We start from the raw sequence: 23,979 nt of genomic DNA on the forward strand, positions 1-23,979 counted from the left end.
CTCTCTCTCTCTCTCTCTCTCTCTCTCTTTCTCTCTCTCTCTCTTTCTCTCTCTCTCTCTTTTTAATGCACTGGATTTGACGCCCAGTTTAGTGCACTGGCTTTGACTGTCTTTGGTTAGTGCACTGGCTTTGACTCTCCCCCCCCTCTCTCTCTCTCTGGTTAGTGCACTGGCTTTGACTCTTTCTCTCTCTGGTTAGTGCACTGGTTTCCACTCTCTGGTTAGTGCACTGGCTTTTAATCTCTCTCTCTGGTTAGTGCACTGGCTTTTAATCTCTCTCTCTGGTTAGTGCACTGGCTTTAACTCTCTCTACGGTTAGGGCACTGGCTTTGACTTTATTTCTGTTTTGTGGACCGGCTTTGATTTTCTCCCTGGGTAGTGCACTGGCTTTGACTCTCTCTCTCTCTCTCTCTCTCTCTCTCTCTCTCTCTCTCTCTCTCTCTCTCTCTCTCTCTCTCTCTCTCTCTCTCTATCTCGCTGTCTCTTTCTCTCTCTGGTTAGCGCACTGGCATTGACTCTTTCTGGTTATTACACATGCTTTGACTCTCTTGATTATTGCTTTGGCTTTGACTCTCTCTGGTTAGTGCGCTGGTTTTGACTCTCTGGATAGGGCACTGGTTTTGATTCTCTCTCTGGTTAGTGCACTGGCTTTGACTCTCTCTGGTTAGTGCACTTGCTTTGACTCTCTGGTTAGTGCACTGACTTTGACTCTGGTTAGTGCACTGGCTTTGACTCTCTTGTTAGTGCAGTGGTTTTGACTCTCTCTGGTTAGTGCACTGGAATCGAATATCTTTGTTTCAAGCACTGGTTTTGAATCTCTTTGGTTAGTGCACTGGCTTTGACTCTATCTGGTTAGCGCACTTGCTTTGACTCTCTTGATTAGTGAATTGGCTTTGACTCTCTCTCGTCAGTCCGCTGGTTTTGACTCTCTGGATTGTGCACTGGTTTTGACTCTCTCTCTGGATAGTGCTCTGGCTTTGTCCCTCTTTGGTTAGTGCACAGGCTTTGACTCTCTCTATCTCTCTGGTTAGTGCACTGGCTTTGTCTCTTTCTCTCTCTGGTTAGTTCACTGGTTTTGACTCTCTGGTTAGTGCACTGGCTTTTAATCTCTCTATGGTTAGTGCACTGGCTTTGACTCTCTCTCTCTCTCTCTGTCTCTCTCTCTCTGTTTAGTGCACTGGTTTACACTCTCTCTCCCTCTCTGTTTAATGCACTGGCTTTGACACCCATTTTAGTGCTCTGGCTTTGACTCCCTGGTTAGTGCACAGGCTTTAATTCCCTGGTTAGTGCACTAGCTTTTTCTCTCTGGTTAGTGTACTGGCTTTGACTCTCTGGTTAGTGCGCTGGTTTTGACTCCCTCCGGTTTGTGCACTGGCTTTGACTCTCTCTCTCTCTGGTTAGTGCACTGGCTTTGACTTTCTGGTTAGTGCACTGGCTTTGAATCTCTCTCTGGTTAGTGCACTAGCTTTGACTCTCTGGTTAGTGAATTGGCATTGACTCCCTTTGAAGTGCACTGGCTTTGACTCCCAATCTCTCTCTCTCTCTCTCTCTCTCTCTCTCTCTCTCTCTTTAATGCTTTGGATTTGACGCCCATTTTAGTGCACTGGCTTTGACTCTCTGGTTAGTGTTCTGGCTTTGACTCTCCCTCTCTGGTTAGTGCACTGGCTTTGACTCTCCCTCTCTGGTTAGTGCACTGGCTTTGACTCCCCATTTAGTGAATTGGCTTTGACTCCCTTTAAAGTGCACTGGCTTTGACTCCCAATCTCTCTCCCTCTCTCTCTCTCTCTCTCTCTTTTTAATGCTTTGGATTTGACGCCCAGTTTAGTGCACGGGCTTTGACTCTCTTTGGTTAGTGCACGGGCTTTGACTCTCTTTGGTTAGTGCACTGGCTTTGATTTTCTCTCTGGTTAGTGCACTGGCTTTGACTCTGTCTGGTTAGTGCTCTGGCTTTGATTCTCTCACCCTCTCTCTGGTTAGTGCACTGGCTTTGACTCTCTCTCTCTCTCTCTCTCTCTCTCTCTCTCTCTCTCTCTCTCTCTGGTTAGTGCACTGGCTTTGACTTCGACTCTGGTTAGTGCACTGGCTTTCACTCTGTTGTTAGTCCACTGGATTCGTGTCTCTGGTTAGTGCACTGGCTTTGACTATCTGGTTAGTGCACTGGCTCTCTCTCTCTCTCTCTCTCTCTCTCTCTCTCTCTCTCTCTCTCTCTCTCTCTCTCTGGTTAGAGCATTGGCTTTGACTCTCACGGGTAAGTGCAATGGCATTGACTCTCTCTCTGGTTAGTGCACTGGCTTTGACTCTATCTCTCTCTCTGGTTAGTGCAATGGCTTTGACTCTCTCTTGTTAGTTCATTGGCTTTGACTCTCTCTGGTTAGTGCACTTGCTTTGACTGTCTCTCTCTCTCTCTCTGGATAGTGCACTGGCTTTGACTCTCTCTATGGTTAGGGCACTGGCTTTGAATTTCTTTTTGGATTGTGGACTGGCTTTGATCTTCTCACGGGACACTGGATAATGCACTGGCTTTGACTCTCTCTCTCTCTCTCTCTCTCTCTCTTGTTAGTGCAATGGTTTTGACTCTCTCTGGTTAGTGCACTGGAATCGACTCTCTGGTTAGTGCGCTGGCTAAGACTCTCTCTCTCTCTCTCTTGTTAGTGCACTGGTTTTGAATCTCTGGTTAGTGCACTGGCTTTGACTCTCCCTCTCTGGTTAGTGCACTGGCTTTGACTCCCCGTTTAGTGAATTGGCATTGACTCCCTTTTAATTGCACTGGCTTTGACTCCCAATCTCTCTCTCTCTCTCTCTCTCTCTCTCTCTCTCTTTTTAATGCTTTGGATTTGATGCCCAGTTTAGTGCACTGGCTTTGACTCTCTGGTTAGTGCACTGGCTTTGACTCTCCCTCTTTGGTTAGTGCACTGGCTTTGACTCCCCGTTTAGTGAATTGGCTTTGACTCCCTTTTAAGTGCACTGGCTTTGACTACCACTCCCCCCCCCCCTTTATCTCTCTCTCTCTCTCTCTCTCTCTCTCTCTCTCTCTCTCTCTCTCTCTCTCTCTCTCTCTCTCTCTCTCTCTCTCTCTCTCTCTCTCTCTCTCTCTCTCTCTCTCTCTCTCTCTCTCTCTCTCTCTCTCTCTCTCTCTTTAATGCACTGGATTTGACTCCCAGTTTAGTGCACTGGCTTTGACTCTCTTTGGTTTGTGCACTGGCTTTGATTTTCTCTCTGGTTAGTGCACTGGCTTTGACTCTGTCTGGTTAGTGCTCTGGCTTTGATTCTCTCTCCCTCTCTCTGGTTAGTGCATTGGCTTTGATTTGCTCTCTGGTTAGTGCACTGGCTTTCACTCTGTCTGGTTAGTGCTCTGGCTTTGATTCTCTCTCCCTCTCTCTGGTTAGTGCACTGGCTTTGACTCTCTCTCTCTCTCTCTCTGGTTAGTGCACTGTCTTTGACTATCTCTGGTTAGTGCACTGGCTTTGACTTCCACTCTGGTTAGTGCACTGGCTTTGACTTCCACTCTGGTTAGTGCACTGGCTTTGACTATCTGGTTAGTGCACTGGCTCTCTCTCTCTCTTTCTCTCTCGCTCTCTGGTTAGAGCATTGGCTTTGACTCTCTCGGATAAGTGCAATGGCATTGACACTCTCTCTGGTTAGTGCACTGGTTTTGACTCTATCTCTCTTTCTGGTTAGTGCAATGGCTTTGACTCTCTCTTGTTAGTTCATTGGCTTTGACTCTCTCTAGTTAGTGCACTTGCTTTGACTGTCTCTCTCTCTCTCTCTCTCTCTCTCTCTCTCTCTGGTTAGTGCCCTGGCTTTGACTCTCTCTGGTTAGTGCACTGGTTTGATTTTCTGTCTGGTTAGTGCACTGGCTTTGATTCTCTGGTTAGTGCACTGGCTAAGACTCTCTCTCTCTCTCTCTCTCTCTCTCTCTTGTTAGTGCACTGACTTTGACTCCCATTAGATCACTGGCTTTGATTCTCTCTCTGGTGAGTGAACTGGCTTTGACTCTCTGGTTAGTGGACTGGCTTTGACTCTCCCTCTCTGGTTAGTGCACTGGCTTTGACTCCCCGTTTAGTGAGTTGGCCTTGAGTCCCTTTTAAGTGCACTGGCTTTGACTCCCACTCTCTCTCTCTCTCTCTCTCTCTCTCTCTCTGGTTACTGCATTGCTATGACTCTCTCTCTCTCTGGTTAATGCACTGGCTTTGACACACTCTTATGAGTACATTGTCTTTGACTCTCTCTGGTTAGTGCACTTGCTTTGACTGTCTCTCTCTCTCTCTCTCTCTCTCTCTCTCTCTCTCTCTCTCTCTCTCTCTCTCTCTCTGGTTAGTGCCCTGGCTTTGACTCTCTCTGGTTAGTGCACTGGTTTGAATTTCTCTCTGGTTAGTGCACTGGCTTTGACTCTCTCTCTCTCTCTCTCTCTCTCTTGTTAGTGCACTGACTTTGACTCCCATTAGATCACTGGCTTTGATTCTCTCTCTGGTGAGTGAACTGGCTTTGACTCTCTGGTTAGTGCACTGGCTTTGACTCTCCCTCTCTGGTTAGTGCACTGGCTTTGACTCCCCGTTTAGTGAGTTGGCTTTGACTCCCTTTTAAGTGCACTGGCTTTGACTCCCCGTTTAGTGAATTGGCTTTGACTCCCTTTTAAGTACACTGGTTTTGACTACCACTCCCCCCCTCTCTCTCTCTCTCTCTCTCTCTCTCTCTTTCTCTCTCTCTCTCTCTCTCTCTCTCTCTCTCTCTCTCTTTAATGCACTGGATTTGACTCCCAGTTTAGTGCACTAGCTTTGACTCTCTTTGGTTTGTGCACTGGCTTTGATTTTCTCTCTGGTTAGTGCACTGGCTTTGACTCTGTCTGGTTAGTGCTCTGGCTTTGATTCTCTCTCCCTCTCTCTGGTTAGTGCACTCGCTTTGACTCTCTCTCTCTGTCTCTGGTTAGTGCACTGGCTTTGACTCTCTCTGGTTAGTGCACTGGCTTTGACTTCCACTCTGGTTAGTGCACTGGCTTTGACTTCCACTCTGGTTAGTGCACTGGCTTTGACTCTCTTGTTAGTCCACTGGATTCGTGTCTCTGGTTAGTGCACTGGCTTTGACTATCTGGTTAGTGCACTGGCTCTCTCTCTCTCTCTCTCTCTATCTCTCTCTCGCTCTCTGGTTAGAGCATTGGCTTTGACTCTCTCGGATAAGTGCAATGGCATTGACTCTCTCTCTGGTTAGTGCACTGGTTTTGACTCTATCTCTCTCTCTGGTTAGTGCAATGGCTTTGACTCTCTCTTGTTAGTTCATTGGCTTTGACTCTCTCTGGTTAGTGCACTTGCTTTGACTGTCTCTCTCTCTCTCTGGTTAGTGCCCTGGCTTTGACTCTCTCTGGTTAGTGCACTGGTTTGATTTTCTGTCTGGTTAGTGCACTGGCTTTGACTCTCTGGTTAGTGCACTGGCTAATACTCTCTCTCTCTCTCTCTCTCTCTTGTTAGTGCACTGACTTTGACTCCCATTAGATCACTGGCTTTGATTCTCTCTCTGGTGAGTGAACTGGCTTTGACCCTCTGGTTAGTGCACTGGCTTTGACTCTGCCTCTCCGGTTTGTGCACTGGCTTTGACTTTCTCTCATGTTAGTGCAGTAGCATTGACTCTCTCTGTTTAGTGTACTGGCTTTGACTCGCTCTCTCTCTGGTTAGTGCACTGGTTTGATTTTCTCTCTGGTTAGTGCACTGTCCTTGACTCTCTGGTTAGTGCACTGGCTTTGACTCTCTGGTTAGTGCATTGGCTTCGACTCACTGGTTAGTGCACTGGCTTTGACTCTCTCTCTCTCTCTGGTTAGTGCAATGACTTTGACTCCCATTAGTTCACTGGCTTGGACTCTCTCTCTGGTTAGTGAACTGGCTTTGACTCTCTGGTTAGTGCACTGGCTTTGACTCTCCCTCTCTGGTTAGTGCACTAGCTTTGACTCCCCGTTTAGTGCACTGGCTTTGACTTTCTCTCTCTCTCTCTCGCTCTCTCTCTCTCTCTTTAATGCACTGGATTTGACGCTCAGTTTAGTGCACTGGCTTTGACTCTCTCTGGTTAGTGCACTGACTTTGATTTTCTATCTGGTTAGTTTTCTGGCTTTGACTCCGTCTGGTTAGTGCTCTGGCTTTGATTCTCTCTCCCTATCTCTGGTTAGTGCATTGGTTTTGAATCTCTCTCTCTCTCTCTGGTTAGTGCACTGGCTTTGACTCTCTCTGTTTAGAGCACTGGCTTTGACTCGCTCTCTCGCTGGTGTTCACTCTCTCTCTCTCTCTCTCTCTCTCTCTCTCTCTCTCTGGTTACTGCTTTGGCTATGACTCTCTCTGGTTAATGCACTGGCTTTGACTCACTCTTGTTAGTACATTGGCTTTGACTCTCTCTGGTTAGTGAACTGGCTTTGTCTCTCTCTCTGGTTAGTGCACTGGCTTTGACACTCTCTCTCTATTTTGTGCATTGGCTTTGACTCTGGCTCGTGCACTGGATTTGACTCACTCTCTGGTTAGTGCACTAGATTTGGCTCTCTGGTTAGTGTACTGGCTTTGAATTTCTCTCTGGTTAATGCGCTGGTTTTGACTCTCTCACTGGTTAGTGCACTGGCTTTGACTCTCTCTTTGGTTAGTGCACTGGCTTTGACTGGTTTGTGCACTGGATTTGACTCTCTCTCTCTCTCTCTCGTTAGTGCACTAGCTTTGACAATCTGGTTAGTGCACTGGATTTGACTCTCTCTCTGGTTTGTGCACTAGCTTTGACTCTCTGGTTAGTGTACTGGCTTTGACTCTCTGGTTAGTGCGATGGTTTTGACTACCTCCGGTTTGTGCACTGGCTTTTAATCTCTCTCTCTCTGGTTAGTGCACTGGCTTCGACTTTCTGGTTAGTGCACTGGCTTTGAATCTCTCTCTGGTTAGTGCACTAGCTTTGACTCTCTGGTTAGTGAACTGGCTTTGACTCTTCTCGGGTTAGTGCACTGGCTTTGACTCTGGTTAGTGCACTGGATTTGACTCTCTCTGTCTCTCTCTCTCTCCCTATCTCTCTCTCTCTCTCTCTCTCTCTCTCTGGTTAGTGCCCTGGCTTTGACTCTCTCTGGTTAGTGCACTGGTTTGATTTTCTCTCTGGTTAGTGCACTGGCTTTGATTCTCTGGTTAGTGCACTGGCTAAGACTCTCTCTCTCTCTCTCTCTCTCTCTCTCTTGTTAGTGCACTGACTTTGACTCCCATTAGATCACTGGCTTTGATTCTCTCTCTGGTGAGCGAACTGGCTTTGACTCTCTGGTTAGTGCACTGGTTTTGACTCTCCCTCTCTGGTTAGTGCACTGGCTTTGACTCCCCGTTTAGTGAGTTGGCCTTGAGTCCCTTTTAAGTGCACTGGCCTTGACTGCCACTCTCTCTCTCTCTCCCTCAATCTCTCTCTCTCTCTGGTTACTGCATTGCTATGACTCTCTCTCTCTCTCTGGTTAATGCACTGGCTTTGACACACTCTTGTGAGTACATTGGCTTTGACTCTCTCTGGTTAGTGCACTTGCTTTGACTCTCTCTCTCTCTCTCTCTCTCTCTCTCTCTCTCTCTCTCTCTCTCTCTCTCTTTTTAATGCTTTGGATTTGACGCCCAGTTTAGTGCACGGGCTTTGACTCTCTTTGGTTAGTGCACGGGCTTTGACTCTCTTTGGTTAGTGCACTGGCTTTGATTTTCTCTCTGGTTAGTGCACTGGCTTTGACTCTGTCTGGTTAGTGCTCTGGCTTTGATTCTCTCACCCTCTCTCTGGTTAGTGCACTGGCTTTGACTCTCTCTCTCTCTCTCTCTCTCTCTCTCTCTCTGGTTAGTGCACTGGCTTTGACTTCGACTCTGGTTAGTGCACTGGCTTTCACTCTGTTGTTAGTCCACTGGATTCGTGTCTCTGGTTAGTGCACTGGCTTTGACTATCTGGTTAGTGCACTGGCTCTCTCTCTCTCTCTCTCTATCTCTCTCTCTCTCTCTCTCTCTCTCTCTCTCTCTCTCTCTCTCTCTCTCTCTGGTTAGAGCATTGGCTTTGACTCTCACGGGTAAGTGCAATGGCATTGACTCTCTCTCTGGTTAGTGCACTGGCTTTGACTCTATCTCTCTCTCTGGTTAGTGCAATGGCTTTGACTCTCTCTTGTTAGTTCATTGGCTTTGACTCTCTCTGGTTAGTGCACTTGCTTTGACTGTCTCTCTCTCTCTCTCTCTGGTTAGTGCCCTGGCTTTGACTCTCTCTGGTTACTGCACTGGTTTGATTTTCTCTCTGGTTAGTGCACTGGCTTTGAGTCTCTCTCTGGTTAGTGCACTGGTTTCGACTCTCTGGTTAGTGCACTGGCTTTTAATCTCTCTCTCTGGTTAGTGCACTGGCTTTGACTCTCTCTATGGTTAGGGCACTGGCTTTGAATTTCTTTTTGGATTGTGGACTGGCTTTGATCTTCTCACGGGACACTGGATAATGCACTGGCTTTGACTCTCTCTCTCTCTCTCTCTCTCTCTCTCTTGTTAGTGCAATGGTTTTGACTCTCTCTGGTTAGTGCACTGGTTTTGAATCTCTGGTTAGTGCACTGGCTTTGACTCTCCCTCTCTGGTTAGTGCACTGGCTTTGACTCCCCGTTTAGTGAATTGGCATTGACTCCCTTTTAATTGCACTGGCTTTGACTCCCAATCTCTCTCTCTCTCTCTCTCTCTCTCTCTCTCTCTCTCTCTTTTTAATGCTTTGGATTTGATGCCCAGTTTAGTGCACTGGCTTTGACTCTCTGGTTAGTGCACTGGCTTTGACTCTCCCTCTTTGGTTAGTGCACTGGCTTTGACTCCCCGTTTAGTGAATTGGCTTTGACTCCCTTTTAAGTGCACTGGCTTTGACTACCACTCCCCCCCCCTTTATCTCTCTCTCTCTCTCTCTCTCTCTCTCTCTCTCTCTCTCTCTCTCTCTCTCTCTCTCTCTCTCTCTCTCTCTCTCTCTCTTTAATGCACTGGATTTGACTCCCAGTTTAGTGCACTGGCTTTGACTCTCTTTGGTTTGTGCACTGGCTTTGATTTTCTCTCTGGTTAGTGCACTGGCTTTGACTCTGTCTGGTTAGTGCTCTGGCTTTGATTCTCTCTCCCTCTCTCTGGTTAGTGCATTGGCTTTGATTTGCTCTCTGGTTAGTGCACTGGCTTTCACTCTGTCTGGTTAGTGCTCTGGCTTTGATTCTCTCTCCCTCTCTCTGGTTAGTGCACTGGCTTTGACTCTCTCTCTCTCTCTCTCTCTCTCTCTCTGGTTAGTGCACTGTCTTTGACTCTCTCTGGTTAGTGCACTGGCTTTGACTTCCACTCTGGTTAGTGCACTGGCTTTGACTTCCACTCTGGTTAGTGCACTGGCTTTGACTATCTGGTTAGTGCACTGGCTCTCTCTCTCTCTTTCTCTCTCGCTCTCTGGTTAGAGCATTGGCTTTGACTCTCTCGGATAAGTGCAATGGCATTGACACTCTCTCTGGTTAGTGCACTGGTTTTGACTCTATCTCTCTTTCTGGTTAGTGCAATGGCTTTGACTCTCTCTTGTTAGTTCATTGGCTTTGACTCTCTCTAGTTAGTGCACTTGCTTTGACTGTCTCTCTCTCTCTCTCTCTCTCTCTCTCTCTCTCTGGTTAGTGCCCTGGCTTTGACTCTCTCTGGTTAGTGCACTGGTTTGATTTTCTCTCTGGTTAGTGCACTGGCTTTGATTCTCTGGTTAGTGCACTGGCTAAGACTCTCTCTCTCTCTCTCTCTCTCTCTCTCTTGTTAGTGCACTGACTTTGACTCCCATTAGATCACTGGCTTTGATTCTCTCTCTGGTGAGTGAACTGGCTTTGACTCTCTGGTTAGTGGACTGGCTTTGACTCTCCCTCTCTGGTTAGTGCACTGGCTTTGACTCCCCGTTTAGTGAGTTGGCCTTGAGTCCCTTTTAAGTGCACTGGCTTTGACTCCCACTCTCTCTCTCTCTCTCTCTCACTCTCTCTCTGGTTACTGCATTGCTATGACTCTCTCTCTCTGGTTAATGCACTGGCTTTGACACACTCTTATGAGTACATTGGCTTTGACTCTCTCTGGTTAGTGCACTTGCTTTGACTGTCTCTCTCTCTCTCTCTCTCTCTCTCTCTCTCTCTCTCTCTCTGGTTAGTGCCCTGGCTTTGACTCTCTCTGGTTAGTGCACTGGTTTGAATTTCTCTCTGGTTAGTGCACTGGCTTTGACTCTCTCTCTCTCTCTCTCTCTTGTTAGTGCACTGACTTTGACTCCCATTAGATCACTGGCTTTGATTCTCTCTCTGGTGAGTGAACTGGCTTTGACTCTCTGGTTAGTGCACTGGCTTTGACTCTCCCTCTCTGGTTAGTGCACTGGCTTTGACTCCCCGTTTAGTGAGTTGGCTTTGACTCCCTTTTAAGTGCACTGGCTTTGACTCCCCGTTTAGTGAATTGGCTTTGACTCCCTTTTAAGTGCACTGGTTTTGACTACCACTCCCCCCCTCTCTCTCTCTCTCTCTCTCTTTCTCTCTCTCTCTCTCTCTCTCTCTCTCTCTCTCTCTCTCTCTCTCTCTCTTTAATGCACTGGATTTGACTCCCAGTTTAGTGCACTAGCTTTGACTCTCTTTGGTTTGTGCACTGGCTTTGATTTTCTCTCTGGTTAGTGCACTGGCTTTGACTCTGTCTGGTTAGTGCTCTGGCTTTGATTCTCTCTCCCTCTCTCTGGTTAGTGCACTGGCTTTGACTCTCTCTCTCTGTCTCTGGTTAGTGCACTGGCTTTGACTCTCTCTGGTTAGTGCACTGGCTTTGACTTCCACTCTGGTTAGTGCACTGGCTTTGACTTCCACTCTGGTTAGTGCACTGGCTTTGACTCTCTTGTTAGTCCACTGGATTCGTGTCTCTGGTTAGTGCACTGGCTTTGACTATCTGGTTAGTGCACTGGCTCTCTCTCTCTCTCTCTCTCTCTATCTCTCTCTCGCTCTCTGGTTAGAGCATTGGCTTTGACTCTCTCGGATAAGTGCAATGGCATTGACTCTCTCTCTGGTTAGTGCACTGGTTTTGACTCTATCTCTCTCTCTGGTTAGTGCAATGGCTTTGACTCTCTCTTGTTAGTTCATTGGCTTTGACTCTCTCTGGTTAGTGCACTTGCTTTGACTGTCTCTCTCTCTCTCTGGTTAGTGCCCTGGCTTTGACTCTCTCTGGTTAGTGCACTGGTTTGATTTTCTGTCTGGTTAGTGCACTGGCTTTGACTCTCTGGTTAGTGCACTGGCTAATACTCTCTCTCTCTCTCTCTCTCTTGTTAGTGCACTGACTTTGACTCCCATTAGATCACTGGCTTTGATTCTCTCTCTGGTGAGTGAACTGGCTTTGACCCTCTGGTTAGTGCACTGGCTTTGACTCTGCCTCTCCGGTTTGTGCACTGGCTTTGACTTTCTCTCATGTTAGTGCAGTAGCTTTGACTCTCTCTGTTTAGTGTACTGGCTTTGACTCGCTCTCTCTCTGGTTAGTGCACTGGTTTGATTTTCTCTCTGGTTAGTGCACTGTCCTTGACTCTCTGGTTAGTGCACTGGCTTTGACTCTCTGGTTAGTGCATTGGCTTCGACTCACTGGTTAGTGCACTGGCTTTGACTCTCTCTCTCTCTCTGGTTAGTGCAATGACTTTGACTCCCATTAGTTCACTGGCTTGGACTCTCTCTCAGGTTAGTGAACTGGCTTTGACTCTCTGGTTAGTGCACTGGCTTTGACTCTCCCTCTCTGGTTAGTGCACTAGCTTTGACTCCCCGTTTAGTGCACTGGCTTTGACTTTCTCTCTCTCTCTCTCGCTCTCTCTCTCTCTCTTTAATGCACTGGATTTGACGCTCAGTTTAGTGCACTGGCTTTGACTCTCTCTGGTTAGTGCACTGACTTTGATTTTCTATCTGGTTAGTTTTCTGGCTTTGACTCCGTCTGGTTAGTGCTCTGGCTTTGATTCTCTCTCCCTATCTCTGGTTAGTGCACTGGTTTTGAATCTCTCTCTCTCTCTCTGGTTAGTGCACTGGCTTTGACTCTCTCTGTTTAGAGCACTGGCTTTGACTCGCTCTCTCGCTGGTGTTCACTCTCTCTCTCTCTCTCTCTCTCTCTCTCTCTCTCTGGTTACTGCTTTGGCTATGACTCTCTCTGGTTAATGCACTGGCTTTGACTCACTCTTGTTAGTACATTGGCTTTGACTCTCTCTGGTTAGTGAACTGGCTTTGTCTCTCTCTCTGGTTAGTGCACTGCCTTTGACACTCTCTCTCTATTTTGTGCATTGGCTTTGACTCTGGCTCGTGCACTGGATTTGACTCACTCTCTGGTTAGTGCACTAGATTTGGCTCTCTGGTTAGTGTACTGGCTTTGAATTTCTCTCTGGTTAATGCGCTGGTTTTGACTCTCTCACTGGTTAGTGCACTGGCTTTGACTCTCTCTTTGGTTAGTGCACTGGCTTTGACTGGTTTGTGCACTGGATTTGACTCTCTCTCTCTCTCTCTCGTTAGTGCACTAGCTTTGACAATCTGGTTAGTGCACTGGATTTGACTCTCTCTCTGGTTTGTGCACTAGCTTTGACTCTCTGGTTAGTGTACTGGCTTTGACTCTCTGGTTAGTGCGATGGTTTTGACTACCTCCGGTTTGTGCACTGGCTTTTAATCTCTCTCTCTCTGGTTAGTGCACTGGCTTCGACTTTCTGGTTAGTGCACTGGCTTTGAATCTCTCTCTGGTTAGTGCACTAGCTTTGACTCTCTGGTTAGTGAACTGGCTTTGACTCTTCTCGGGTTAGTGCACTGGCTTTGACTCTGGTTAGTGCACTGGATTTGACTCTCTCTGTCTCTCTCTCTCTCCCTATCTCTCTCTCTCTCTCTCTCTCTCTCTGGTTAGTGCCCTGGCTTTGACTCTCTCTGGTTAGTGCACTGGTTTGATTTTCTCTCTGGTTAGTGCACTGGCTTTGATTCTCTGGTTAGTGCACTGGCTAAGACTCTCTCTCTCTCTCTCTCTCTCTCTCTCTTGTTAGTGCACTGACTTTGACTCCCATTAGATCACTGGCTTTGATTCTCTCTCTGGTGAGCGAACTGGCTTTGACTCTCTGGTTAGTGCACTGGTTTTGACTCTCCCTCTCTGGTTAGTGCACTGGCTTTGACTCCCCGTTTAGTGAGTTGGCCTTGAGTCCCTTTTAAGTGCACTGGCCTTGACTCCCACTCTCTCTCTCTCTCCCTCTCTCTCTCTCTCTCTCTGGTTACTGCATTGCTATGACTCTCTCTCTCTCTCTGGTTAATGCACTGGCTTTGACACACTCTTGTGAGTACATTGGCTTTGACTCTCTCTGGTTAGTGCACTTGCTTTGACTCTCTCTCTCTCTCTCTCTCTCTCTCTCTCTCTCTCTCTCTCTCTCTCTCTCTCTCTCTCTGGTTAGTGCCCTGGCTTTGACTCTCTCTGGTTAATGCACTGGTTTGATTTTCTCTCTGGTTAGTGCACTGGCTTTGACTCTCTCTCTCTCTCTCTCTCTCTTGTTAGTGCACTGACTTTGACTCCCATTAGATCACTGGCTTTGATTCTCTCTCTGGTGAGTGAACTGGCTTTGACTCTCTGGTTAGTGCACTGGCTTTGACTCTCCCTCTCTGGTTAGTGCACTGGCTTTGACTCCCCGTTTAGTGAATTGGCTTTGACTCCCTTTTAAGTGCACTGGCTTTGACTACCACTCCCCCTTCTCTCTCTCTCTCTCTCTCTCTCTCTCTCTCTCTCTCTCTCTCTCTCTCTCTCTCTCTCTCTCTCTCTCTCTCTCTCTCTCTCTCTCTCTCTCTCTCTCTCTCTCTCTCTCTTTAATGCACTGGATTTGACTCCCAGTTTAGTGCACTGGCTTTGACTCGCTTTGGTTTGTGCACTGGTTTTGATTTTTCTCTGGTTAGTGCACTGGCTTTGACTCTGTCTGGTTAGTGCTCTGGCTTTGATTCTCTCTCCCTCTCTCTGGTTACTGCACTGGTTTTGAATCTATCTCTCTCTCTGGTTAGTGCAATGGCTTTGACTCTCTCTTGTTAGTTCATTGGCTTTGACTCTCTCTGGTTAGTGCACTTGCTTTGACTGTCTCTCTCTCTCTCTCTCCCTCTCTCTCTCTCTGGTTAGTGCACTGGCTTTGACTCTCTGGTTAGTGCACTGGCTTCGACTCTATAGCTAGTGCACTGGCTTTGACTCTCTCTCTCTCTCTCTGGTTAGTGCACTGGATTTGACTCTCTCTGGTTAGTGCACTGGTCTGGTTTTCTCTCTGGTTAGTGCACTGGCTTCGACTCTATAGTTAGTGCACTGGCTTTGACTCTCTCTCTCTCTCTCTCTCTCTCTCTCTCTGGTTAGTGCACTGGATTTGACTCTCTCTGGTTAGTGCACTGGTCTGATTTTCTCTCTGGTTAGTGCACTGGCTTCGACTCTATCGTTAATGCATTGGCTTTGACTTTCTGGTTAGTGCACTGGCTTTGACTCCCAGTTTAGTGCACTGGCTTTGACTCTCTCTCTCTCTCTCTCTCTCTTTCTCGCTCTCTCTCTCTCTTTAATGCACTGGATTTGACGCTCAGTTCAGTGCACTGGCTTTGACTCTCTTTGGTTAGTGCACTGGCTTTGACTCTCCCTTTCTCTGGTTAGTGCACTGGCTTTGACTCTCTATGGTTAGTGTACTGGGATTGACTCTCTGGTTAGTGCGCTGGTTTTGACTCCCTCTGGTTTGTACACTGGATTTGACTTTATCTCATGTTAGTGCAGTAGCTTTGACTCTCTCTCTCTCATTTTAGTGCACTGGTTTTGACTCGCTCTCTAGCTGGTTAGTGCACTGGTGTTGACGTTCTCTCTGGATAGTGCACTGGTTTTCACTCTCTCTCTCTCTCTCTGGTTACTGCTTTGGCTATGAATCTCTCTCCCTGGTTAATGCACTGGTTTTGACTCTCCTAAGGTTAGTGCACTGGCTTTGACTCTTTCGGTTTGTGCACTGGCTTTGACTGTCTCTCAGGTTAGTGCACAGGCTTTGACCATCGGCTGTGTGCACTGGCTTTGACTCTCTCTCTCTGGTTAGTGCACTGTCTTTGACTTTCTGGTTAGTGCACTGGCATTGAATCTCTCTCTGGTTAGTGCACTAGCTTTGACTCTCTGGTTAGTGCACTGGCTTTGACCTCCACTCTGGTTAGTGCACTGGCTTTTACTCTCTTAGTGCACTGGATTCGAATCTCTGGTTAGGGCACTGGCTTTGACTATCTGGTTAGTGCACTGGCTTTGACTTTTTCTGGTTAGTGCACCGACTTTGATTTTCTCTCTGGTTAGTTTTCTGGCTTTGACTCTGTCTGGTTAGTGCTCTGGCTTTGATTCTCTCTCCTTATCTCTGGTTAGTGCACTGGCTTTGACTCTCTCTCTCTGGTTAATGCACTGGCTTTGACTCACTCTTGTTATTACATTGGCTTTGACTCTCTCTGGTTAGTGCACCAGCTTTGACTCTCTTTGGTTCGTGCGCTGTCTTTGAATCTCTTTTCTTCATGCACTGGCTTTGACTCTCTCTGGGTAGTGCACTGTCTTTCGTTCTCTCTCTCTCTCTCTCTCTCTCTCTCTCGGTTGTGCACTGGCTTTGACTCCCTCTTAGTGCAAGGGCTTTGACTCTCTCTGGTTAGTGCACTGGTTTTGACTTTCTCTGGTTAGCGCACTGGCTTGGCTCTCTCTCGTTAGTGTACTGACTTTGACTGTGTCTCTCTCTCTGGTTAGTGCACTGGCTTTGAATCTCTCTCTCTCTCTCTCTCTCTCTCTCTCTCTCTCTGGTTAGTGCACTGGCTTTGACTCTCTCTCTTTAGTGCACTGGCTTTAACTCGCTCTCTCGCTGGTTAGAGCACTGGTTTTGACTCTCCCTGGTTAGTGCACTGGCTTTGACTCTCTCTCTCTCTCTCTCTCTGGTTAGTGCACTGGCTTTGACTCTCTCTGTTTAGTGCACTTGCTTTGACTCGCTCTCTCGCTGGTTAGTGCACTGGCTTTGACTTTCTCTCTGGATAGTTCACTGTTTTTCAATCTCACTCTCTCTCTCTCTCTCTCTCTGGTTACTGCTTTGGCTATGACTCTCTCTCTCTGGTTAATGCACTGGCTTTGACTCACTCTTGTTATTACATTGGCTTTGACTCTCTCTGGTTAGTGCACCAGCTTTGACTCTCTTTGGTTCGTGCGCTGTCTTTGAATCTCTTTTCTTCATGCACTGGCTTTGACTCTCTCTGGGTAGTGCACTGTCTTTCGTTCTCTCTCTCTCTCTCTCTCTCGGTTGTGCACTGGCTTTGACTCCCTCTTAGTGCAAGGGCTTTGACTCTCTCTGGTTAGTGCACTGGTTTTGACTTTCTCTGGTTAGCGCACTGGCTTGGCTCTCTCTCGTTAGTGTACTGACTTTGACTGTGTCTCTCTCTCTGGTTATTGCACTGGCTTTGAATCTCTCTCCGGTTAGTGCACTAGCTTTGACTCTCTGGTTAGTGCATTGGCTTTGACACTCTCTGGTTAGTGCACTGGCTTTGACTCTCTCTCTTTAGTGCACTGGCTTTAACTCGCTCTCTCGCTGGTTAGAGCACTGGTTTTGACTCTCCCTGGTTAGTGCACTGGCTTTGACTCTCTCTCTCTCTCTCTCTCTCTGGTTAGTGCACTGGCTTTGACTCTCTCTGTTTAGTGCACTTGCTTTGACTCGCTCTCTCGCTGGTTAGTGCACTGGCTTTGACTTTCTCTCTGGATAGTTCACTGTTTTTCAATCTCACTCTCTCTCTCTCTCTCTCTCTCTCTCTCTCTCTGGTTACTGCTTTGGCTATGACTCTCTCTCTCTGGTTAATGCACTGGCTTTGACTCACTCTTGTTATTACATTGGCTTTGACTCTCTCTGGTTAGTGCACCAGCTTTGACTCTCTTTGGTTCGTGTGCTGTCTTTGAATCTCTTTTCTTCATGCACTGGCTTTGACTCTCTCTGGGTAGTGCACTGGCTTTGACTCTCTCTCTTTAGTGCACTGGCTTTAACTCGCTCTCTCGCTGGTTAGAGCACTGGTTTTGACTCTCCCTGGTTAGTGCACTGGCTTTGACTCTCTCTCTCTCTCTCTCTCTCTGGTTAGTGCACTGGCTTTGACTCTCTCTGTTTAGTGCACTTGCTTTGACTCGCTCTCTCGCTGGTTAGTGCACTGGCTTTGACTTTCTCTCTGGATAGTTCACTGTTTTTCAATCTCACTCTCTCTCTCTCTCTCTCTCTCTCTCTCTCTGGTTACTGCTTTGGCTATGACTCTCTCTCTCTGGTTAATGCACTGGCTTTGACTCACTCTTGTTATTACATTGGCTTTGACTCTCTCTGGTTAGTGCACCAGCTTTGACTCTCTTTGGTTCGTGCGCTGTCTTTGAATCTCTTTTCTTCATGCACTGGCTTTGACTCTCTCTGGGTAGTGCACCGGCTTTCGTTCTCTCTCTCTCTCTCTCTCTCGGTTGTGCACTGGCTTTGACTCCCTCTTAGTGCAAGGGCTTTGACTCTCTCTGGTTAGTGCACTGGTTTTGACTTTCTCTGCTAAGCGCACTGGCTTGGCTCTCTCTCGTTAGTGTACTGACTTTGACTGTGTCTCTCTCTCTGGTTAGTGCACTGGCTTTGAATCTCTCTCCGGTTAGTGCACTAGCTTTGACTCTCTGGTTAGTGCACTGGCTTTGACACTCTCTGGTTAGTGCACTGGCTTTGACTCACTCTAGTTAGTGCACTGGCTTTGACTATCTTGGTTTGTGGACTGGCTTTCACTCTCTCTCTTTCTTTTTGTCTCTCTGTCTCTCTGGTTAGAGCTCTGGTGTTGACTATCTCTCTGGATAGTGCACTGTTTTGTTTCTCTCTCTGGTTAGTGCACTGCTTTGAATCTCTGTCTGGTTAGTGCACTAGCTTTGACTCTGGTTAGTGCACTGGATTTGAATCTCTCTCTCTCTATCTCTCTCTCTCTCTTTCTCTATCTGGTTAGTACACTTGCATTGACTCTCTTGATTAGTGTTTTGGCTTTGACTCTCTCTGTTTAGTGCGCTGGTGTTGACTCTCTGGATAGCGCACTGGTTTTGATTCTCTCTCTGGTTAGTGCACTGGCTTTGACTCTCTGGTTAGTGCACTGACTTTGACTCTGGTTAGTGCACGGGCTTTGACTCTCTTGTTAGTGCACTGGTTTTGACTCTCTCTGGTTAGTGCACTGGAACCGAGTATCTTTGTTTCATGCACTGGCTTAGAATCTCTTTGGTTTGTGCACTGGATTGGACTCTCTCTAGATAGTGCACTGGCTTTCTCTCTCCCTCTCTCACTGGTTAGGGCACTGGAATTGACTCTGGTTAGGGCACTGGATTTGACTCTGGTTAGTGAACTGGCTTTGACTCTCTGGATAGTGCGCTGGCTTTGACTCTGTTTGGTCAGTGCACTGGCTTTGACTCTCTCTCTCTCTCTGGTTAGTGCACTGGCTTTGTCTCTTTCTATCTCTGGTTAGTGCACTGGTTTTGACTCTATGGTTAGTGCACTGGCTTTTACTCTCTCTCTGGTTAAGGCACTGGCTTTGACTCTCTCTATGGTTAGGGCACTGGCTTTGACTTTCTGGTTAGTGGACTGTCTTTGACTTTCTCCCTGGATAGTGCACTGGCTTTGATTCTCTCTCTCTCTCTATCTCTCTCTCTCTCTCTCTCTCTCTCTCTCTCTCTCTCTCTGGTTAGTGCACTGGCTTTGACTCTCTCTGGTTAGTGCACTGGCTTTGACTCTCTCTCTCTCTCTCTCTCTGGTTAGTGCAATGGCTTTGACTCACTCTGGTTAGTGCTTTGACTCTCTCTCTATCTCTCTCTCTCTCTCTCTCTCTCTCTGGTTAGTGCCCTGGCTTTGACTCTCTCTGGTTAGTGCACTGGCTTTGACTCTCTCTCTGGTTAGTGCACTGGCTTCGACTCTCTGGTTATTGCACTGGCTAAGACTCTCTCTCTCTCTCTCTCTCTCTCTTGTTAGTGCACTGACTTTGACTCCCATTAGTTCACTGGCTTTGACTCTCTCTCTCTGGTGAGTGAACGGGCTTTGACTCTCTGGTTAGTGCACTGGCTTTGACTCTGCCTCTCTGGTTAGTGCACTGGCTTTGACTCCCCGTTTAGTGAATTGGCTTTGACTCGCTTTTAAGTGCACTGGCTTTGAGTCCCACTCTCTCTCTCTCTCTCTCTCTCTCTCTCTCTCTCTCTCTCTCTCTCTCTCTCTTTCTCACTCTCTTTCTCTCTCTCTTTCTCTCTCTCTTTCTCTCTCTCTTTCTCTCTCTCTTTCTCTCTTTTTAATACACTGGATTTGACGCCCAGTTTAGTGCACTGGCTTTGACTGTCTTTGGTTAGTGCACTGGCTTTGACTCTCCCCCCCCTCTCTCTCTCTGGTTAGTGCACTGGTTTCGACTCCCTGGTTAGTGCACTGGCTTTTAATCTCTCTCTCTGGTTAGTGCACTGGCTTTGACTCTCTCTCTGGTTAGCGCACTGGCTTTGACTCTCTCTATGGTTAGGGCACTGGCTTTAACTTTCTTTCTGTTTTGTGGACTGGCTTTGATTTTCTCCCTGGGTAGTGCCCTGGCTTTGACACTCTCTCTCTCTCTCTCTCTCTCTCTCTCTCGCTCTCTCTCTCTCTCTCTCTCTCGCTCTCTCGCTCTCTCTCTCTCGCTCTCTCTTTCTCTCTCTGGTTAGCGCACTGGCATTGACTCTATCTGGTTAGTACACATGCTTTGACTCTCTTGATTAGTGCTTTTGCTTTGACTCTCTCTGGTTAGTGCGCTGGTTTTGACTCTCTGGATAGAGCACTGGTTTTGATTCTCTCTCTGGTTAGTGCACTGGCTTTGACTCTCTCTAGTTAGTGCCCTTGCTTTGACTCTCTGGTTAGTGCACTGACTTTGACTCTGGTTAGTGCACGGGCTTTGACTCTCTTGTTAGTGCAGTGGTTTTGACTGTCTCTGGTCAGTGCACTGGAATCGAATATCTTTGTTTCAAGCACTGGTTTTGAATCTCTTTGGTTAGTGCACTGGCTTTGACTCTATCTGGTTAGCGCACTTGCTTTGACTCTCTTGATTAGTGAATTGGCTTTGACTCTCTCTCGTCAGTCCGCTGGTTTTGACTCTCTGGATTGTGCACTGGTTTTGACCCTCTCTCTGGATACTGCTCTGGCTTTGTCCCTCTTTGGTTAGTGCACAGGCTTTGACTCTCTCTCTCTCTGGTTAGTGCACTGGCTTTGTCTCTTTCTCTCTCTGGTTAGTTCACTGGTTTTGACTCTCTGGTTAGTGCACTGGCTTTTAATCTCTCTATGGTTACTGCACTGGCTTTGACTCTCTCTCTCTCTCTCTCTCTCTCTCTCTCTCTCTATCTCTCTCTCTCCCTCTCTCTCTGTTTAGTGCACTGGTTTACACTCTCTCTCTCTCTGTTTAATGCACTCGCATTGACGCCCATTTTAGTGCTCTGGCTTTGACTCCCTGGTTAGTGCACTGGCTTTAATTCCCTGGTTAGTGCACTAGCTTTTTCTCTCTGGTTAGTGTACTGGCTTTGACTCTCTGGTTAGTGCGCTGGTTTTGACTCCCTCTGGTTTGTGCACTGGCTTTGACTCTCTCTCTCTCTCTGGTTAGTGCACTGGCTTTGACTTTCTGGTTAGTGCACTGGATTTGAATCTCTCTCTGGTTAGTGCACTAGCTTTGACTCTCTGGTTAGTGAATTGGCATTGACTCCCTTTTAAGTGCACTGGCTTTGACTCCCAATCTCTCTCTCTCTCTCTCTCTCTCTCTCTCTCTCTCTCTCTTTAATGCTTTGGATTTGACGCCCAGTTTAGTGCACTGGCTTTAACTCTCTGGTTAGTGTTCTGGCTTTGACTCTCCCTCTCTCGTTAGTGCACTGGCTTTGACTCCCCGTTTAGTGAATTGGCTTTGACTCCCTTTTAAGTGCAGTGGCTTTGACTCCCAAACTCTCTCCCTCTCTCTCTCTCTCACTCTTTCTCTCTCTCTCTCTCTCTCTCTCTCTCTCTCTCTCTCTCTCTCTCTTTAATGCTTTGGATTTGACGCCCAGTTTAGTGCACTGGCTTTGACTCTCTGGTTACTGCACTGGCTTTTACTCTCCCTCTCTGGTTAGTGCACTGGCTTTGACTCTCCCTCTCTGGTTAGTGCACTGGCTTTGACTCTCCCTCTCTGGTTAGTGCACTGGCTTTGACTCCCCGTTTAGTGAGTTGGCTTTGACTCCCTTTTAAGTGCACTGGCTTTGACTCCCCGTTTAGTGAATTGGCTTTGACTCCCTTTTAAGTGCACTGGCTTTGACTACCACTCCCCCCTCTCTCTCTCTCTCTCTCTCTCTCTTTCTCTCTCTCTCTCTCTCTCTCTCTCTCTCTCTCTCTCTCTCTCTCTCTCTCTCTCTCTCTCTCTCTCTCTCTCTTTAATGCACTGGATTTGACTCCCAGTTTAGTGCACTGGCTTTGACTCGCTTTGGTTTGTGCACTGGTTTTGATTTTTCTCTGGTTAGTGCACTGGCTTTGACTCTGTCTGGTTAGTGCTCTGGCTTTGATTCTCTCTCCCTCTCTCTGGTTACTGCACTGGTTTTGAATCTATCTCTCTCTCTGGTTAGTGCAATGGCTTTGACTCTCTCTTGTTAGTTCATTGGCTTTGACTCTCTCTGGTTAGTGCACTTGCTTTGACTGTCTCTCTCTCTCTCTCTCTCTCTCCCTCTCTCTCTCTCTGGTTAGTGCACTGGCTTTGACTCTCTGGTTAGTGCACTGGCTTCGACTCTATAGCTAGTGCACTGGCTTTGACTCTCTCTCTCTCTCTCTCTCTCTGGTTAGTGCACTGGATTTGACTCTCTCTGGTTAGTGCACTGGTCTGGTTTTCTCTCTGGTTAGTGCACTGGCTTCGACTCTATAGTTAGTGCACTGGCTTTGACTCTCTCTCTCTCTCTCTCTCTCTCTCTCTCTCTCTGGTTAGTGCACTGGATTTGACTCTCTCTGGTTAGTGCACTGGTCTGATTTTCTCTCTGGTTAGTGCACTGGCTTCGACTCTATCGTTAATGCATTGGCTTTGACTTTCTGGTTAGTGCACTGGCTTTGACTCTCCCTCTCTGGTTAGTGCACTGGCTTTGACTCCCAGTTTAGTGCACTGGCTTTGACTCTCTCTCTCTCTCTCTCTCTCTTTCTCGCTCTCTCTCTCTCTTTAATGCACTGGATTTGACGCTCAGTTCAGTGCACTGGCTTTGACTCTCTTTGGTTAGTGCACTGGCTTTGACTCTCCCTTTCTCTGGTTAGTGCACTGGCTTTGACTCTCTATGGTTAGTGTACTGGGATTGACTCTCTGGTTAGTGCGCTGGTTTTGACTCCCTCTGGTTTGTACACTGGATTTGACTTTATCTCATGTTAGTGCAGTAGCTTTGACTCTCTCTCTCTCATTTTAGTGCACTGGTTTTGACTCGCTCTCTAGCTGGTTAGTGCACTGGTGTTGACGTTCTCTCTGGATAGTGCACTGGTTTTCTCTCTCTCTCTCTCTCTCTGGTTACTGCTTTGGCTATGAATCTCTCTCCCTGGTTAATGCACTGGTTTTGACTCTCCTAAGGTTAGTGCACTGGCTTTGACTCTTTCGGTTTGTGCACTGGCTTTGACTGTCTCTCAGGTTAGTGCACAGGCTTTGACCATCGGCTGTGTGCACTGGCTTTGACTCTCTCTCTCTGGTTAGTGCACTGTCTTTGACTTTCTGGTTAGTGCACTGGCATTGAATCTCTCTCTGGTTAGTGCACTAGCTTTGACTCTCTGGTTAGTGCACTGGCTTTGACCTCCACTCTGGTTAGTGCACTGGCTTTTACTCTCTTAGTGCACTGGATTCGAATCTCTGGTTAGGGCACTGGCTTTGACTATCTGGTTAGTGCACTGGCTTTGACTTTCTCTGGTTAGTGCACCGACTTTGATTTTCTCTCTGGTTAGTTTTCTGGCTTTGACTCTGTCTGGTTAGTGCTCTGGCTTTGATTCTCTCTCCCTATCTCTGGTTAGTGCACTGGCTTTGACTCTCTCTCTCTCTCTCTCTCTCTCTCTCTCTCTCTCTCTCTCTCTCTCTCTCTCTCTCTCTCTCTCTCTCTCTCTCTCTCTCTCTCTGGTTAGTGCACTGGCTTTGACTCTCTCTCTCTGGTTAATGCACTGGCTTTGACTCACTCTTGTTATTACATTGGCTTTGACTCTCTCTGGTTAGTGCACCAGCTTTGACTCTCTTTGGTTCGTGCGCTGTCTTTGAATCTCTTTTCTTCATGCACTGGCTTTGACTCTCTCTGGGTAGTGCACTGTCTTTCGTTCTCTCTCTCTCTCTCTCTCTCTCTCTCTCTCGGTTGTGCACTGGCTTTGACTCCCTCTTAGTGCAAGGGCTTTGACTCTCTCTGGTTAGTGCACTGGTTTTGACTTTCTCTGGTTAGCGCACTGGCTTGGCTCTCTCTCGTTAGTGTACTGACTTTGACTGTGTCTCTCTCTCTGGTTAGTGCACTGGCTTTGAATCTCTCTCTCTCTCTCTCTCTCTCTCTCTCTCTCTGGTTAGTGCACTGGCTTTGACTCTCTCTCTTTAGTGCACTGGCTTTAACTCGCTCTCTCGCTGGTTAGAGCACTGGTTTTGACTCTCCCTGGTTAGTGCACTGGCTTTGACTCTCTCTCTTTCTCTCTCTCTGGTTAGTGCACTGGCTTTGACTCTCTCTGTTTATTGCACTTGCTTTGACTCGCTCTCTCGCTGGTTAGTGCACTGGCTTTGACTTTCTCTCTGGATAGTTCACTGTTTTTCAATCTCACTCTCTCTCTCTCTCTCTCTCTCTCTCTCTCTGGTTACTGCTTTGGCTATGACTCTCTCTCTCTGGTTAATGCACTGGCTTTGACTCACTCTTGTTATTACATTGGCTTTGACTCTCTCTGGTTAGTGCACCAGCTTTGACTCTCTTTGGTTCGTGCGCTGTCTTTGAATCTCTTTTCTTCATGCACTGGCTTTGACTCTCTCTGGGTAGTGCACTGTCTTTCGTTCTCTCTCTC

Source organism: Carcharodon carcharias, chromosome 12 (genome assembly GCF_017639515.1).
Source record: "Carcharodon carcharias isolate sCarCar2 chromosome 12, sCarCar2.pri, whole genome shotgun sequence".
NCBI classification, from domain to species: Eukaryota; Metazoa; Chordata; class Chondrichthyes; order Lamniformes; family Lamnidae; genus Carcharodon; species Carcharodon carcharias.